The sequence below is a fragment of the Schistocerca serialis genome, chromosome 6, assembly GCF_023864345.2.
Source record: "Schistocerca serialis cubense isolate TAMUIC-IGC-003099 chromosome 6, iqSchSeri2.2, whole genome shotgun sequence".
In the NCBI taxonomy this organism is placed as follows: domain Eukaryota; kingdom Metazoa; phylum Arthropoda; class Insecta; order Orthoptera; family Acrididae; genus Schistocerca; species Schistocerca serialis.
The window spans coordinates 496,835,501-496,851,832 of record NC_064643.1 but is presented as its reverse complement, the minus strand read 5'-3'; positions in this window follow the sequence as shown (position 1 = coordinate 496,851,832).

The window sequence follows — 16,332 nt, the reverse complement described above, 5'->3', positions numbered from 1 at the left end:
TACTGACTTAAGCAAGCACCAGCGCCCAGGACCAGTTCACTTTGGTTCTACGTACATACGGTCCTAAAAAGCATCCTGCACCGTCTTCATGGCCTGCAGTGACATCAATAAACGCTAGATCCATCCTGACATCGCAACAACTGGTGACAGTGGATTCGAGCAACGTTATGGACAGAAAAGTACAGCATCATCAACATAGTTGGGTGAATTCAGAATCTATCTTTCCTGCTTTTGATTCCTTCTAGTGTGATGGAAAGTCAATTGAATTGGTGAACGAATTTAAAACTAATGGGTGTGTGGATTTGAACCAGTTCATGGGACATCTAAAAACAGATTATGGTGATGTGCGTCTGATTTGATCCGCACAGTCTAATTTATTAGGTCATAGTGCACTCTGTGTGGAGTCAGCTCCAATAACATGCTTCGTATGTAGTAGATACGGGTATTATGCTTGATAGTATGATGAATTCACGTGGATGATATGTCAGTGACAACATTTCTCCCCAGATGGAACAGTGTTCACCTGAGATCTACCATGCGTTGTCCAAAGCCAATTTCAGCATGATGCTTATACAGGAAATATCACACAGTGCCCTTCACCTATATAGGGCAAACATTCTACATCTACATACATACTCCGCAATCCACCATACGGTTCGTGGCGGAGGGTATCTCGTACCACAACTAGTATCTACTCTCCCTGTTCCACTCCCAAACAGAACGAGGGAAAAATGACTGCCTATATGCCTCTGTACGAGCCCCAATCTCTCTTATCTTATCTTTGTGGTCTTTCCGCGAAATATAAGTTGGCGGCAGTAAAATTGTACTGCAGTCAGCCTCAAATGCTGGTTCTCTAAATTTCCTCAGTAGCGATTCACGAAAAGAACGCCTCCTTTCCTCCAGAGACTCCCACCTGAGTTCCTGAAGCATATCCGTAGCACTCGCGAGATGATCAAACCTCCCAGTAACAAATCTAGCAGCCCGCCTCTGAATTGCTTCTATGTCTTCACTCAATCCGACCTGATATGGATCCCAAACGCTCGAGCAGTAATCAAGAATAGGTCGTATTAGTGTTTTATAAGCGGTCTCCTTTACAGATGAACCACATCTTCCCAAAATTCTACCAATGAACCAAAGACGACTATCCGCCTTCCCCACAACTGCCATTACATGCTTACCAGACTTCATATCGCTCTGCAATGTTACGCCCAAATATTTAATCGACGTGACTGTGTCAAGCGCTACACTACTAATGGAATATTCAAACATTACGGGATTCTTTTTCCTATTCATCTGCATTAATTTACATTTATCTATATTTAGAGTTAGCTTCCATTCTTTACACCAATCATAGATCCTGTCCAAGTCATCTTGTATCCTCCTACAGTCGCTCAACGACAACACCTTCCTATACACCACAGCATCATCAGCAAACAGCCGCACATTGCTATCCACCCTACCCAAAAGATCATTTATGTAAATAGAAAACAGTAGCGGACCTACCACACTTCCCTGGGGCACTCCAGATGATACCCTCACCTCCGATGAACACTCATATTCCATATTTTCTGCAGTAGCTTTCCTCCCACCTGAAAACTTAACATTGCTGAACCTAGTGACGGCAAGTCGTTACATCCAACTCCACATAACCTATGCCATGCAGGGTTAACTGTCTTTTTCTCAGCTACAGAGACGTGAGCATCTGTGTCAAACAAAAATCTATTTTCACTAGCGTTCAGCATGCCAGTCAAGCAACATTCCACCTATGCATACGTTTCTGCAGCATTAAAATTCATTGAGAGCGCTGCTAGGAGTTTCCGTTGCCATTTAACAGGTGATTATTCCTGCTCCGTCCATTCCCATTATGACTTTTACTTCTAAAATCTCGATTTCACTGTATTTGGCCTGAACTTCCACGAATATAACACTTCATACCAGTAGAGAAGACTGAATTATATTACGGTAGTATTAAATGTGACTGTCCTTCTCGTCATTCTTTTATGTTTCTCCTATTTTTTTTCTTGTGTATTAGAAAAAAGATTCATAATATCTGAGTCAAAAGCACAAGTGGTTATCACTCAGGAAGCAGGGCGTTCAACTTGGAAAGGATAGTGGAGAGACTTGTATAGACTGTTACATGCTGTGAGAGCGGACACAGCCTCATCCACTTTAACACTTCCCACCTTAGATTTAACTACATCTAGCCTAGGCCCTTCTCATTCATACAAGGCAAGAAAAAACTTACTACCATTTTGGATAACCGGGCATATTGCACGAACGCACAGTTGCTACAAATAACTATGTTAAGTTTGATGGGAGACGCTAAAACTTGTGTAATTTGAGAACCTAAGAAACATTCGATGAACTAAGGAGATGTCTAGTACCGCGTTATAGAAGATAGAATGGTTGTAAATGCTATCACTGACAGGTAAATGAAATGTGGCAGAAGCAAAATGAATCTGTTCGATGTTTTGCAGAGGGCATACGAAAAATTAATGTCACTATCCATCAGCTGACAATGATGAAACAAATAAGGTTGTTCTATAGAAGGTGAAACAGAGGGTGTTAGACGCATTTCTACGGGGACTGCCATCTGACGCGTCAAGAAAGATGTATGCAGAATTTCGAACGGATTTGGCAAGCGCCATCAACTTTGGATAACTATATGTGGTAGCTAGAGTCTGTGACAGAAGAAATGTCTTTTCTGTTAATGTGAAGAGCTACCTTTGTGGGCAAATACGAATAGAATATCGTCATTCACACTGTAACATATGTGGAACGACTGGACATTTAAATCGAGATTCTAGAAGTAAAGGGCATAATGGGACTGGAAAAAATGGCAAAAATCACCTGCTAAATGGCACGGGAACTTCAAGTCTGCCTAGCAGCCCTCTCAATGGATTTTGACGTTGCAAAAACGTACGCACAGGTGGAATGTTGCTTCATTGGCGAAGTGAACGGTAGAGAAGGTAGATTTTTGTTTGACGCAGTTTCTCACATGTCTTTGGCAAGTCTGGACCTTATGAGAGAAAGGCGTGGTACAGGTTACGTGAAGTTGGATAAAATGATACACAGTCAATAGGTTCAACAGAGTTAAGTCTCCATGTGGAATTTTTGCCCTATACAGGATGGTCGGAAATTCCCGCTACAAACTTCTACCACTTGTAGAGGGGAGTGAGTACATAATATTTTGAATAGGAACACATGCCCGGAAACGTACCGTTTTCTTGCTATAGCCGTTTGAAAACATTTTGGCTAGGTAGGTTTGCAACAGGATAGTCATAGTGATGGGTGCTTACGTCAGATCGGCTGATATCATTTGACATCCTATCCTACCTCACTGACCTAGTTGAGCCTCATTCATGTTGGAGCAACATGGTTGAGTATAAGTTTGCAGAAAACACCGACATGATCTTCCTGAAAGTGGTTCAAATGGCTTTGAGCACTATGGGACTTAACATCTGAGGTCATCAGTCCCCTAGAACTTAGAACTACTTAAACCTAACTAACCTAAGGACATCACACACATCCATGCCCGAGGCAGGATTCGAACCTGCGACCGTAGTAGTCGCGCGGTTCCAGACTGAAGCGCCTAGAACCGCTCGGCCACACCGGCCGGCGATCTTCCTCAATGGCGAAGCTCACGCCAATGGAAAAGCTGCTCGTCGTCTTTCTCAAGGTAGTTCTCCACAACTTCAGACTACATCGCGTACCCTTTTCGCCACAATCACGCAGCGGTTCCGAGAAAGGGTATCTACACTAGCAGCATGCGTGACTGGAGCGCTCCAGGGAGGCCCCACACGCCCGAACTGGAAAGGCGTTAGTGCATCACGTTGGTGAGAACCCGTCAACAAGTACACGAGCAGTCTCATTGTCTATTAATGTGCGGAACTGTAAAACAAGTTATTTACTGGATCACGCCCAGTCAACGACTTGTAAAAATGGTCGCATTAGCAACACGTTTTCAAATGATTGTAGCACGGAAATGGAACGTTTCTCAACTTGGGTTCCTATTCAAAATATTATGTACTCACTCCCCACTTCAAGTTCTAGAAGTTTGTAACAGAAATTTCCGACCTGTATAGATGAAGGACACTGTGCGACATTTTCTGTACAACCATCACGCTGAAATTGACCTTGGACGACGCATCTAGATCTCAGGGGAACATTGTTTCATCTGGGAAAAATGCTTGTCAGTGATATACTACCACAAAGTGTATGTCTCATGAAAGATTAATCGTTTAAATTGTGTGCTGATCGCTAATGATCAATTCACATGATAGAGTACTGCAAGGTATAAAGAAATTGCTGTGGGTAAAGATGGGAACGTTACTATCTGTAAAAGAATTGTGAGGGATAGAAGCGTTGGAAGACAATGATGAGCTAGATCGAGCACGGTGTTTCGTGTGCAGAAGCATTGTCAGCATACGGGAGATACACGATGAGTGAGTAGTGTCTGCTGGTGCTGATAATATTGGGGCCGAAGACATCAGTTTGTCTAACGGATCATTTGTCGCCAGTTTAAATGTTCTAGATGAAGCAAGCCACCAGTGTAACTGCATTGCATGAAAACGTGAAGCACTGAGAAAGAACAGAGAGAATAGCACTGGAGAAGTTGCTGCTTGATTTCAAGTACCTATTTAGTCCTCATGGACCGCTGCCAGCAACCCCAGTAATAAAGTACAGGATCCCAAATGGGGATCAATCTCTTGTGTATCCTAAGGCACATCACCTTCAACGGCTACTGTAGGTATTCATTAACCATCATTGAAGAAAAAATTACCTAGTGGGGAGCGCCTGTGGTGACAGAACCAAAGAAAAACTCAGACATAATGAAGAAGTAGCGATTCTGCAAGAACTACAGATACCTCATTAGCTGTATGATTACGGAGATATCAGCATAACAGACAACCTTCATAACTTTAGACAATACAGGTATTTCTCCATTACAGATCTAAGAAATAGCTATCATCAACTGAACTTAGTACTAGACGGCCGACCGAAAACTGTACACTAACAGTATCAGCGAATGCTACTTGGTTTGAAAAATGCTCTAGCTATTTTTCAACGATTTCAAGAACTTTAACAGAGACCAGGGGTACACACTTAGCAGGGCATGGGGTGGGCTTGGATGCTGAGTGAAAGCAAATACATAAGCTTGATGCTTGTAGGCATGCGGAAGCGACAGTTTTAAACCTGGCGCCGGGCGCAAGGGTGATGTGATGTCACTCGGTCCCGCAGAGGGACGAAGCCACTTTCAACTGTGAGACCTTAACTTTTCCCGGCGAATTGAATGTTCAAATAACTTACGGGTTTGCTGCCGGGTGACGTCGTCGACCACAACCGATATTTAGACAGGAGCACACCCTGCCATTCTCAAGGCACAACTGCAAGGAGGAAGCAATGTGCAAGGGAATTTAATACCTCGGTTCACAGAGGAGAAACAAGGAAGATACCACACACAGAACAAGTAACCGCAGACACACAACCATAGATAACCAACACCAGAAATATCGTCAGTGACTATTAATCAACAGGTGAGGTAGCACTAATTCTGTCCCTCTGTTTTTTGATGAGAGAAAGAGCCGGATTCCAAGCAGCACTTAAACAAAATCCACCATCTCTGTTTATAAGGTTGCTTGATAGTTCGATTTCAACAGCTTCCTTAGTAACACTATCCCAATAGCTGGACGTGCAAGCCAGAATCTCCGTGTTGTTGTATTCCATAGGATGACCGGTGTCAAGGTAATGTTCTGCAATAGCGGATTTGCTCGGCTCTTGTAAGCATGTGTGACGCTTATGTTCAATACACCGGACTTCCACAGTCCTGATTGTCTGACCAATATATGACACGCCACAACTGCAAGGAATACGATAAACACCAGCCTTACGCAAACCAGGATCATCTTTTACGGACGCCAATAGGGCCTTAATCTTCGAAGGTGGTCCAAAAACACATTTCACATCATATTTCCACAAAATACGGTCAATCCTGTTGGAAATGTTTCCTGCGTAAGGCAAAAAGGCCGTAGACTTAGGTGCCACTTCGTTGCTATCGTCACTCACCCGTTGCACAGGAGGCTGATAACGCTGGTTCAAATGGCTCCGAGCACTATGGGACTTAACATCTAAGGTCATCAGTTTCAAATGGCTCTGAGCACTATGGGACTTAACATCTAAGGTCATCAGTCCCGTAGAACTTAGAACTGCTTAAACCTAACTAACCTAAGGACATCACACACATCCATGCCCGAGGCAGGATTCGAACCTGCGACCGTAGCAGTCGCGCGGTTCCGGACTGAGCGCCTAGAACCGCTAGACCACCGCGGCCGGCGCACGTTTAGTCTGCCTCTCACTATAACCATTATGACGAAAGGTGACTTCGAGATGTGATAGCTCAGCTGCCAAACTTTCGGGGTCTAAGATAATGTGGGCCCTATGAACCAAGGTACGAAGTACTCCTTCACGCTGAGCTGGAGAGTGACAACTATCAGCTCACAGATACAAGTCAGCGTGAGTAGGCTTCCTATAAACAGAATCTCCCGATGTACCAACAGTCTTCCTTCTAACAAACACATCAAGGAAGGGAAGGCATCCATTCTTTTCCACCTCCATAGTGAACTGAATATTCGGGTGGATTGAATTCAGTGTTCCAAAAATCGGTTTAAATCATCACTACCATGAGGCCAAACAACAAAAATATCGTCTACATATCTGAAAAAACACGCAGGTTTTAAGGTCGCTGACTTCAATGCACGTTCCCCAGAGTCCTCCATAAACAAATTGGCCACAATAAGCACTTTCAACTGCCTTCCGTGGATGCGTCACTCCAGCCCGCTCTGGAATGTTCTAAAGGCAGCCATTGCATCTACATAAGCAGACGTGCCAGCGCTGGGAGTCATTGGTTCCAACTCCTGATGGTGATGGCGGAGACGGCTATCGAAAGCTCGAGTGTTTTATTCGAAATGGCCCAGCTTGTAAGCTGAGAAGATTTTTTTGATATTTATTATATATTACAGTATTAGGATTATTAAAAATAACTATCTTTAATCATAAGAACTTATTTAATAATAATAATAATGAGTTAATGCGTAACAAAGTGCACACGCCAAAAACTGGAAACTTCATGGTTCATGATGGTCGTCTAGTAGTTGTGCACTTGAGCTCAAATTTTGCACATATCGTTTTCTTATTGGTTGGAACAAAATAGGGGAATGGGAAGTTACAGGAAGTTGAGAAATAAGGGCCACCAAACTGCCCACGCTAGCGAAGTGAGTTGTATGGTTCCTCGCGGCAGACACGTGTTGCGGTGAAATACGGGCCGTGCTTATCGCAACCAGTGAACAGTGGACTCCGAGCATCAATATTAATACCGAAACGCTTTAGAGCGCCATAATTCTATATAAGCTGTTACCGCGGCGCTTAAGGTCGATTTGCGGGGCGCCGCGCGATAGTGGAACAAGATAACGGGAACCGTACAAAACGCTGCGTGTCGACAGAGCAAGGAAAAGGGGGTCCGCCCTATTGGACGCGAATGCCCGGCGGTAATCATGGGGCACGGGCAGAGCCAGCGGCGGTCTTTTATGAAGACAAATACGCGGAGCTTGTAATTTGCGGCGGTCGGCCCTCGACTAGTGGGAGGTATTATTTATACATCATCTGAGAAATGGCGGCGATAACTCAGCAGTCCGGCCGGAGTTATTTATAGGCGGCAACGGGCAGACGGGCGGGTTTTCACGAATTAGCGGGCACGCCATCACAACACGCACAACGGGACACGCCCACACAGCAGGTAGCACTATTACCGGTACAGCATTGCCGGTGTAGCACGTGACCTGCTGGGAGGATCATCTAACGGTGGGCGATAAAGTACCAATGACGCGATGTTTCCTGTGCAAAGTTCATTTTACTTCATCGCACGCTGCCATTAACAGCTGTTGGAGTAACTAATACTAGAAGATGTCTTCTTCACGGAACAGTGCTTGACCCTCCCCGTCGCGTCAGAGTTCTTCTACAATGGTACATAACATATTTATTTAAATTAGACACTCCAGTTACCGATTAAATGGACAAAAAATTTGTTATTCCTCCAAGAGACATCCAGCTAATACCGTGTAAAATAACTCTAATACTGATAAAAGTGTCAGTTCACCGAGGAAGAACATCCACAAGTTTCTTCAGCAATGACATATCAAAAAATGTTCAAATGTGTGTGAAATCTTATGGGACTTAACTGCTAAGGTCATCAGTCCCTAAGCTTACACACTACTTAACCTAAATTATCCTAAGAACAAACATACACACACATGCCTGAGGGAGGGAGGATTCGAACCTCCGCCGGGACGAGCCGCACTGTCTATAACTGCAGCGCCCTAGACCGCTCGGCTAATCCCATGCGGCAATGACATATCAATCTGCAACCATTCAGTGATGATTACGTCCCGCGGAGCTACCAAACTCCTGTTGTAATGATTGTTACATTTTGCTGTTCCAAGTAGTATCGGACATTTTCTATGTAATTAAGATCCCGTTATGTAGCGAGCCAGTAGAGGTGTGGGAGGGAGACTGAGAGTTTGTCAATCTAAGAAAGTATGTGTGTAGCCAAGTGAATATGGCTATTGTTATCTTAGAAGCCGGAAGCAGTATTCAAATGATACGTAGAAGATACAGCAACAGTAACTCACCGAAACAGTTTAAAGACATCTCTGGGATCGAGACCCGAACTCGGGACCTTTCCCTTTCAAGGGCATGTGCTCTATCGACTTTCTTTTACCTATCTCTTTTTTTTTTTTTTTGTTATAGTTCGTTGCATTTACACGGATTGGGCGCCATATGACAACCCTTCAAGTTTATCGGTGATCCATTCACTCAGTTTTTTTTATTTTTTTTTTTAATTGCAGAGGGCAGCTAATCCTTTGAAGGAACACGCTGAGCTACCGTGCCGGCTCCGACTGAATTGCCCAAGCACGACTCGCGATCCCTCCTCACAACTTTACGCCGGCCGGAGTGACCGAGCAGTTAAAGGCGCTACAAAAAAATGGTTCAAATGGCTCTGAGCACTATGGGACTCAACTGCTGTGGTCATAAGTCCCCTAGAACTTAGAACTACTTAAACCTAATTAACCTAAGGACAGCACACAACACCCATCCATCACGAGGTAGAGAAAATCCCTGACCCCGCCGGGAATCGAACCCGGGAACCCGGGCGTAGGAAGCGAGAACGCTACCGCACGACCACGAGGTCTGGAACCGCTCGACCACTACGGTCGCAGGTTCGAATCCTGCCTCGGGCATGGATGTGTGTGATGTCCTTAGGTTAGTTCGGTTTAAGTAGTTCTAAGTTCTAGGGGACTTATGACCACAGCAGTTGAGTCCCATAGTGCTCAGAGCCATTTGAACCATTTGAACCTCACAACTTTACCTCCACCAGTACCTCACCTCCTATCCTCCAAACTTCACAGGAGCTCTACTGCGGAACTTGTAGCACTAACAGTCCTGGAAGAAAGGATACTGAGAAGACATAGCTTAGCCACAGCCTGGGGGATGTTCCAAGAATGAAATTTTCTGTCTGCAGTGGAGTGTTTGCTGACAGAGCACTTGCCCTCGAAGTGCGGAGGTCCCGAGCTTGAGTCTCAATCCGGCACACAGTTTTAATCTGACAGGAAGTTCATCTTCACAGTAATCTGAATGAAAGCTCCCAAACTGTGGTAAGATAAACACTAAAAATCGTAACAGAATGCCCTCCATCCTGAATTACAGCTTCCGCAGGCTGCGGGTAAAACGTCTCACTGGTCTGCCGGTGCACTCGACAACTTGAATAATTTGAAAACAGGAAAATTTATAACTCATTGGATCACATTATAAGCCTCAAGTCAGCTAATGTTATTGTCGTCAAGACCCATTATTTGGTGTAGAAATACTTCTTTAGTTGTTGTCAATACGTTGCAGGTGTCAGAATAGTGTTTGCCATAACCAAGCAGCCGAAGTGTTTGATGTTTGAAGACTCACCGTGTAAGGTAGCAGAATAAATGAAGGTTAATTTCGCACCTTACATAAGAGTTTTATATATCATAACAGGACAATGAATATGACACCTAACTTACTTCAGCAGTAATGAGCAGATTTGCCTATAAGTATGTTATGAAAAGTGATGGCACTCAGTTGACGGTATTAACGCACTGCGCCTATTTAATGCACGTCAATGAAGCGAAGGTGAAACAAGCAGCGAGAGCAAACGTTTCGTGTGGAAGCAGGCACGGGCAGAAGCAGAGGATGCACCATGGGATGCACCACGAAAGCCTCCTAGGGGGGCATCTCGCGGCGGGAGTCAGCGACTGGACAGGTGATGCATACTGGAGAGCAAGTAACGGGCCACCAGAAGTAGGACAGAAAGAAGCATTAGAAACTGTGTTTCGGAATTCCAAAGGGATATGAACAAAACCACTGATGCAGTTGATCACGTGAACAGCGAGTGGTACACATGTGATGTATGCATGTAACTTTTAGGCGTCTGGAGAGGGCACAACGGGTTATGCTGGTGACTAATTTGAAGGTCAGTAAAACTTTGAGACAAGTATCTATTTTGTACGAGCTGTAAATAAATTGTTGCCACTATTAAAGTTCCAACGCTGATATTAGCTGTAGTATCGTTGAGCTCCAACTGTAGAGAAACGAACCAGCCAGTTAGTTAATTGTTCTTGCTAGGACTGAGAGGGCATTTTCATATGCACCATGCTCCAGCCATGCATGTGCATATCGCCATATTCCAAGGCTAGGGGTGAGTACTTTTTTCCTCGCATAACGAGAAACATAGGGATAGTTTCCACTGGAAAAATCAGCAAAGGCTTGACTAGCTTTTATAGGAATTTCAGAGGACGAGAGCAGCCTAGCATACGACACCTCATTGCAGCTAAGGTAAATACTGCGAGCAGAGGCGTAAACTTGTTGGTTCACCAGCTTGCGTCCACTGTAAACTCGAGCGACCTTGGGTAATCTTTTGCTCAACTGGTCACAAAACTAACCATCCTCCGTAGACTTGATTGTCATCCTAAATAGTATCGAACTTTGAACCAGAATCGAATGATTCGTCGTAGTACTGGTCAACGTCATGACGTAGTTGTAACAATAATTTAATAAAGAAATTTCTAGTTACAATTTACTATTGTTGTGTTTAGGATTCTTTCACTTTCTGAGGACGAGATGCGTTCGTTTGACAACTGTCGTAACATTTTCTCATTGTAAACTGTGTAAATGAGTGTATTTCTGTCATAAGATTGCAACATTAAACCAATATATTTGCAGCTTACACAGTTGTTGTTCTGTCCTCAAAACCTTACAGAATGGCGACTCTGCCAAGATGGCAATTGGTCTGCCTGGATGACAAGTAGTCAAATTAGAAAGGGAAATTAAAATTTTTGAATTGAACAAAAATTGCTTTGTTTTGTTGTTTTTGTGATGAGGTTACCCAATGTATGTGTATGTATAGTGGTCAGAATATAGTGAATGTGTGATACAAATTGTAGAAAAGTTGTGTTAATAAATAAGATAAGTTTATGTTTGTGTAAAAGTAGCTTGTACATGACCTCGCTGGCCCATGCGAAGTTATTCACGGCGTTGTTTAGTTGGTTTGAAATTTTACAAACAGTGAACAGCGTTGATAATGATGTGTACAAAAGCTAAGAAACTTTCTATGATATTTTGGAAACGTGTAAGATCACATAGCTTGATGCTGACGAGAGCTCCGACTAGCGCAATTCGAGAAACACAGAGGTTAGTTAAACGATCGTAAATGGCGGCAGAACGGAGATTATCACAGATTGGGCAGACTGAAGATCTTGACAGGACAGAGACTGATGTACAACAAAAAGTATCGAATGCCAGTCACGGAACGGAACGTAGTGATAGTGTAGAGGGAACGGTTGTAGTTTCGCGACTGGTATCACAGTCTGAGAATGCACAAAAACAAACAAATGAAGGATCTAGTGGGTCAGAAGTAGAATCAGAGGACGAGAAACTTCAGTACGTTGAACCAAATATAGTAATTCTAAATCATGAGGTACAGTTTCCAACAGAAAGAACGTGTGTAAGTGCGTCCGCACTATGTACGGCAGTTGGTGAGACGCCACTTGAAAGACGCGAACGGCAATATTTACATCAAATAGTGACAGGTGACGATGGCGAAGAGGCAGTGTGTTCGCAATATTGAAGCAATTCACTATGGTCGTAAAGCAGCAAATGCAGGGTTAACGGACTTAAAACTTGAAACAAATGCAAGGTTAGCAGATTTAAAAACAGAGACAAGTGCTGGCTTAAATAGTCTCATATTTGAAACCTATGCTGGATTCGAAAAGGTCCCCGAAGATCAACAAAAGCCACGAACGGAAGTTAATGAACAGTTTGCTAAAATCCGGAGAGAGGCGAGAGACTCGAGCGAGCTTATGCAATCGTTAATGGCAGACCAGAAAAAGATGCGTTCTGACGTTGACCAGGTGCAGGATGCAATGTCTAATGTTAATCAAAGAGTTGATAATTTAGCACGTAAGACGTCTAGTAAGGCGCAACAAATCATGGAAGAGCTCAAAGTCAGGAAACGTGACATGCGAGCCGCATTAAAAAAATTCCGTACACGTATTGAAAACACCGTCTTGAAAAATCAGAAACAGAATGAACAGCTTCGTACAGAACTGAAACAGTATATAGAGAACCGTACAGAAAGCAGTAGCGAGGCAACGGAATCGGTATTATCATCCGACATAATGGCTCTGAGCACTATGGGACTTAACTTCTGTGGTCATCAGTCCCATAGAACTTAGAACTAATTAAACCCAACTAACCTAAGGACATCACACACATCCATGCCCGAGGCATGATTCGATCCTGCAACCGTAGCGGTCGCGCAGTTCCAGACTGAAGCGCCTAGAACCGCTCGGTCACACCGGCCGGCCCGACATAATGACGGACAGAAATCCAGAAGTAAACAAGTCACTTGTGCAATCTTCCGTAGCAATAGCGCAAACACAAAAAAGTTCTGAAATACCAGTCGTATATTCACAAGAGGTTGCGTCAATAATTAACGAAACGAAACAGAAGCAAATGAAAAGAGAACGGTTAACACAGGTGAGCGAAGCAGGTAATGTGCGGTCACAACGGACAATGGAGCGGGAAACGGTAAACGCGCGCATTCCAACAGAGCGGCAGCCGACCCTCCGAACGTACGCGAGTGACGCTAGAACACAGCAAGTTGCGACGACTTATGTACCAATTTCACAATTTACAAGTTATAGTAGAACAGGTTATAGACCGCAAGTCAATATGAACGACACGAGGAACGGTGCGGTTTAGGTAACTGCACAGCACTGCATAGATACGATGCTAGATGGGACGTAAATCTGTCATCTCAGGACCCAAATATGGTAGAACGAATACAAGAAAACGCATCCTAGATACAATCAACATGTAGGCCCTACCCTGACGTAAGCTTTATTCGTTCGAAAGCCACATACAAGCATTCTAACAATCGTTTTGCGAAAGTGTTAAATACTTGGCACTTCTATCCCGAACTGTTTTAGCATCATATGGAGAGATGATGGATGTCCACCGAACCGGAACGGAGGTGGACATATTACAGCAAGGACGAGCGGATATTTAAATTCACCACATGAAGAAGAAGAGACGCGTTTCTGTATCTCAACGTGCAAAATAGCTGAAACTGTTATCACACTACACAGAATTCAACAACTGCAAAACAACTCCTGAATACTCATGGGACGAAGCAAGAGAACGATGGGAAGCTATCCAATCTATCTATATGAACAACTGAATAGAATAAAAGAATACACAACAATTTCAAAGAAGACACCATAAGAACGTATTAAACGATAACGAGCGTTATCAGGTCTTCAATCCCAATTCCCGGTCCACAGAAGAACGAAGACACAATTGAGAAGACAGCAAGATGCACCAAGAACAGATGATGCCGCGCAGAAGATTTGGAAGAAGGAAGAGCCTGGACCAGAAGACATCAAGAAACCGTATCAAATCCCTTCCCATGCAAGACCATTATTGCGTTTAACTAACAACGAGAACCCAATTTAACTGTTCTAGCAATATAAATATCCGATATTCTATGGCAAATTGCTACATCCTCAAATGTCATACCAAGAAATAGGAGATGACTACTCGTGTGAATACCTAGAGATGAATAGACCAACGATGAACCGACATAAAGATTCGTTAAATGAAGAACAAATGTTTATGCTATCAAGGACATATCTCTAGTACAACGTTGCCACTGACACCTCGAAATGGAACAAAGGCAACCACGCATTCACAACACGCTCAGACCTTCAGCAACCTTTCTCTCTGCCGACCGTCATTCCATGCACAGCAGAAACGAGGCGAGGCGCATGCCAATCGTCATTCCATGCTCAACGGTGACACGGGTAGGTAAACAGCCGACTGTCATTCCATGTTCGACGGAGACACGTCAAAACACATTAAAAAAGTGACGATTTCAATGAACCATGTTAAAGATGTAGGAGAAAAAACTGTCTGTGACAGACTACTATCTGAACAAATTTAAAAAAAGGAATAATTTTTACTACTGTGTTAAAAAAATTGAATTTGAAGACTTTTAGGTATTAGCAATAGATCTTTACTAACGATGTTTTTAAAACTTAAATCTTGACATATTAATAATACTTCATATTTTTCAAAATGTTTAAATTAAGAAAACCTAATATTAACATTTCTTGGCAGGTTAAGATTCTAATCTGTGATATGTTTGTCAAAAATGGAGGACATATAAATATGAATGAGTTTAGATTTAAATTTTGTAAAATAATTAGTAGGATTATAAATTTAATAAGTTTGTAAAAGACAAATTTGAAAATTTTTCTTAAGCTATAAAGTGTATATTTAAGATTTTTTGGAAATATAAACATGTTTATGAATAGGATTATGCCTGTAAAGTCATGAGAAAGATTCAGTTGAGTTTAATATAGATCATAAAGCTTTATTATAAGATAGTGATTGATATGTAAGCTGAAGATAAAGTGAAAAATATTGAAAAAGGGGGAGGATAATGTTAGCTGATGGTTTCCTCAACTTCAGTACATATCCATCATCATTTAGCATTAATCGGGCAACCAAAAAACAGATCAGTCTCAAAGAAAATTTAGGGTTGATAAAAATTTGTAGGTAAGCTCAAATTGTTTGAAGTTAAATTAAAATTTAAATTTAGACAACTATATTGAAAGAATAGAACCTTAGATTAGTTAAACAGAATTGTATAAAAATCAGAAAATTAGAAAGAATGATAAATTTGGAAAGAAAAAAGAACATCACTTAAGAGCTCAAATCCACAAACACGAAATCAAGTACAATTCAAAATAGAATGATAAGGACACAATCGAACCACTGTTTAAGGTATACAAAATATTAAAAGAGGAAGTTGGCCAGTAAATATTTCAACTGCTACAGTCAGCAGTTTCAAACAATTTTGCACTGACTTCAATCAATTTCTCAACCACTGAATGACCCAGCACAAAATTGAACACGGAAGGAGACGGATATGTAAGGTGACAGAATAAATGAAGGTAAATTTCGCACCTTACATAAGAATTTTATACATTGTAACGGGAAGGTGAATATGACACCTAACTTACTTCGGCAGTAATGAGCAGGTTTGCCTATAAGTATGTAATGCGAAAGGCATGACACTCAATCGACGCACCACACCTATATAATGCTATACATGAGCAGTAGGTGAAACAAGCAGCGAGAGGAAACGTTTCGTGTCGAAGCAGTGCAGGCAGAAGCAGAGGCCGCACCACGGGATGCACAGCAAAAACCTCTTAGGGGGACATCCCGTGGCGGAAGTCAGCGACCGGGCAAGTGACGCATTCTGGAGAGCAAGTATTGGGCCACCAGCAGTAGGACAGAAAGAAGCTTTAGAAAACTGTGTTTCGGAAATCCAAATGGATATGAACAAAAACCAGTAGTTGATCACATGAACAGCGAGTGGTACATCTGTGATGTACGAATGTAACTTTTAGTCGTCTGGAGTGGGCACAAAACGTTTGATTGGCGGAAACGAAATAGGAAGGAGTAAAGTGCCTAGATTTTGACGAAGTTTAATGGTAGGACCCTTGCAATTGACAAAGAGAGTGTCCACAAAAATAAGAGGAACGCTCATATTGGTCAAAGAAAGCCATGACATGGAGAATGAAAGAACCCAGGTGCGGAGACAGTTCGGGTATGAGAAAGACAAGAGTGAAATTTTCGAGGACTCTTCTCTGAACTGGGATCAAGTGCAAAAGGAGTGCATAACGC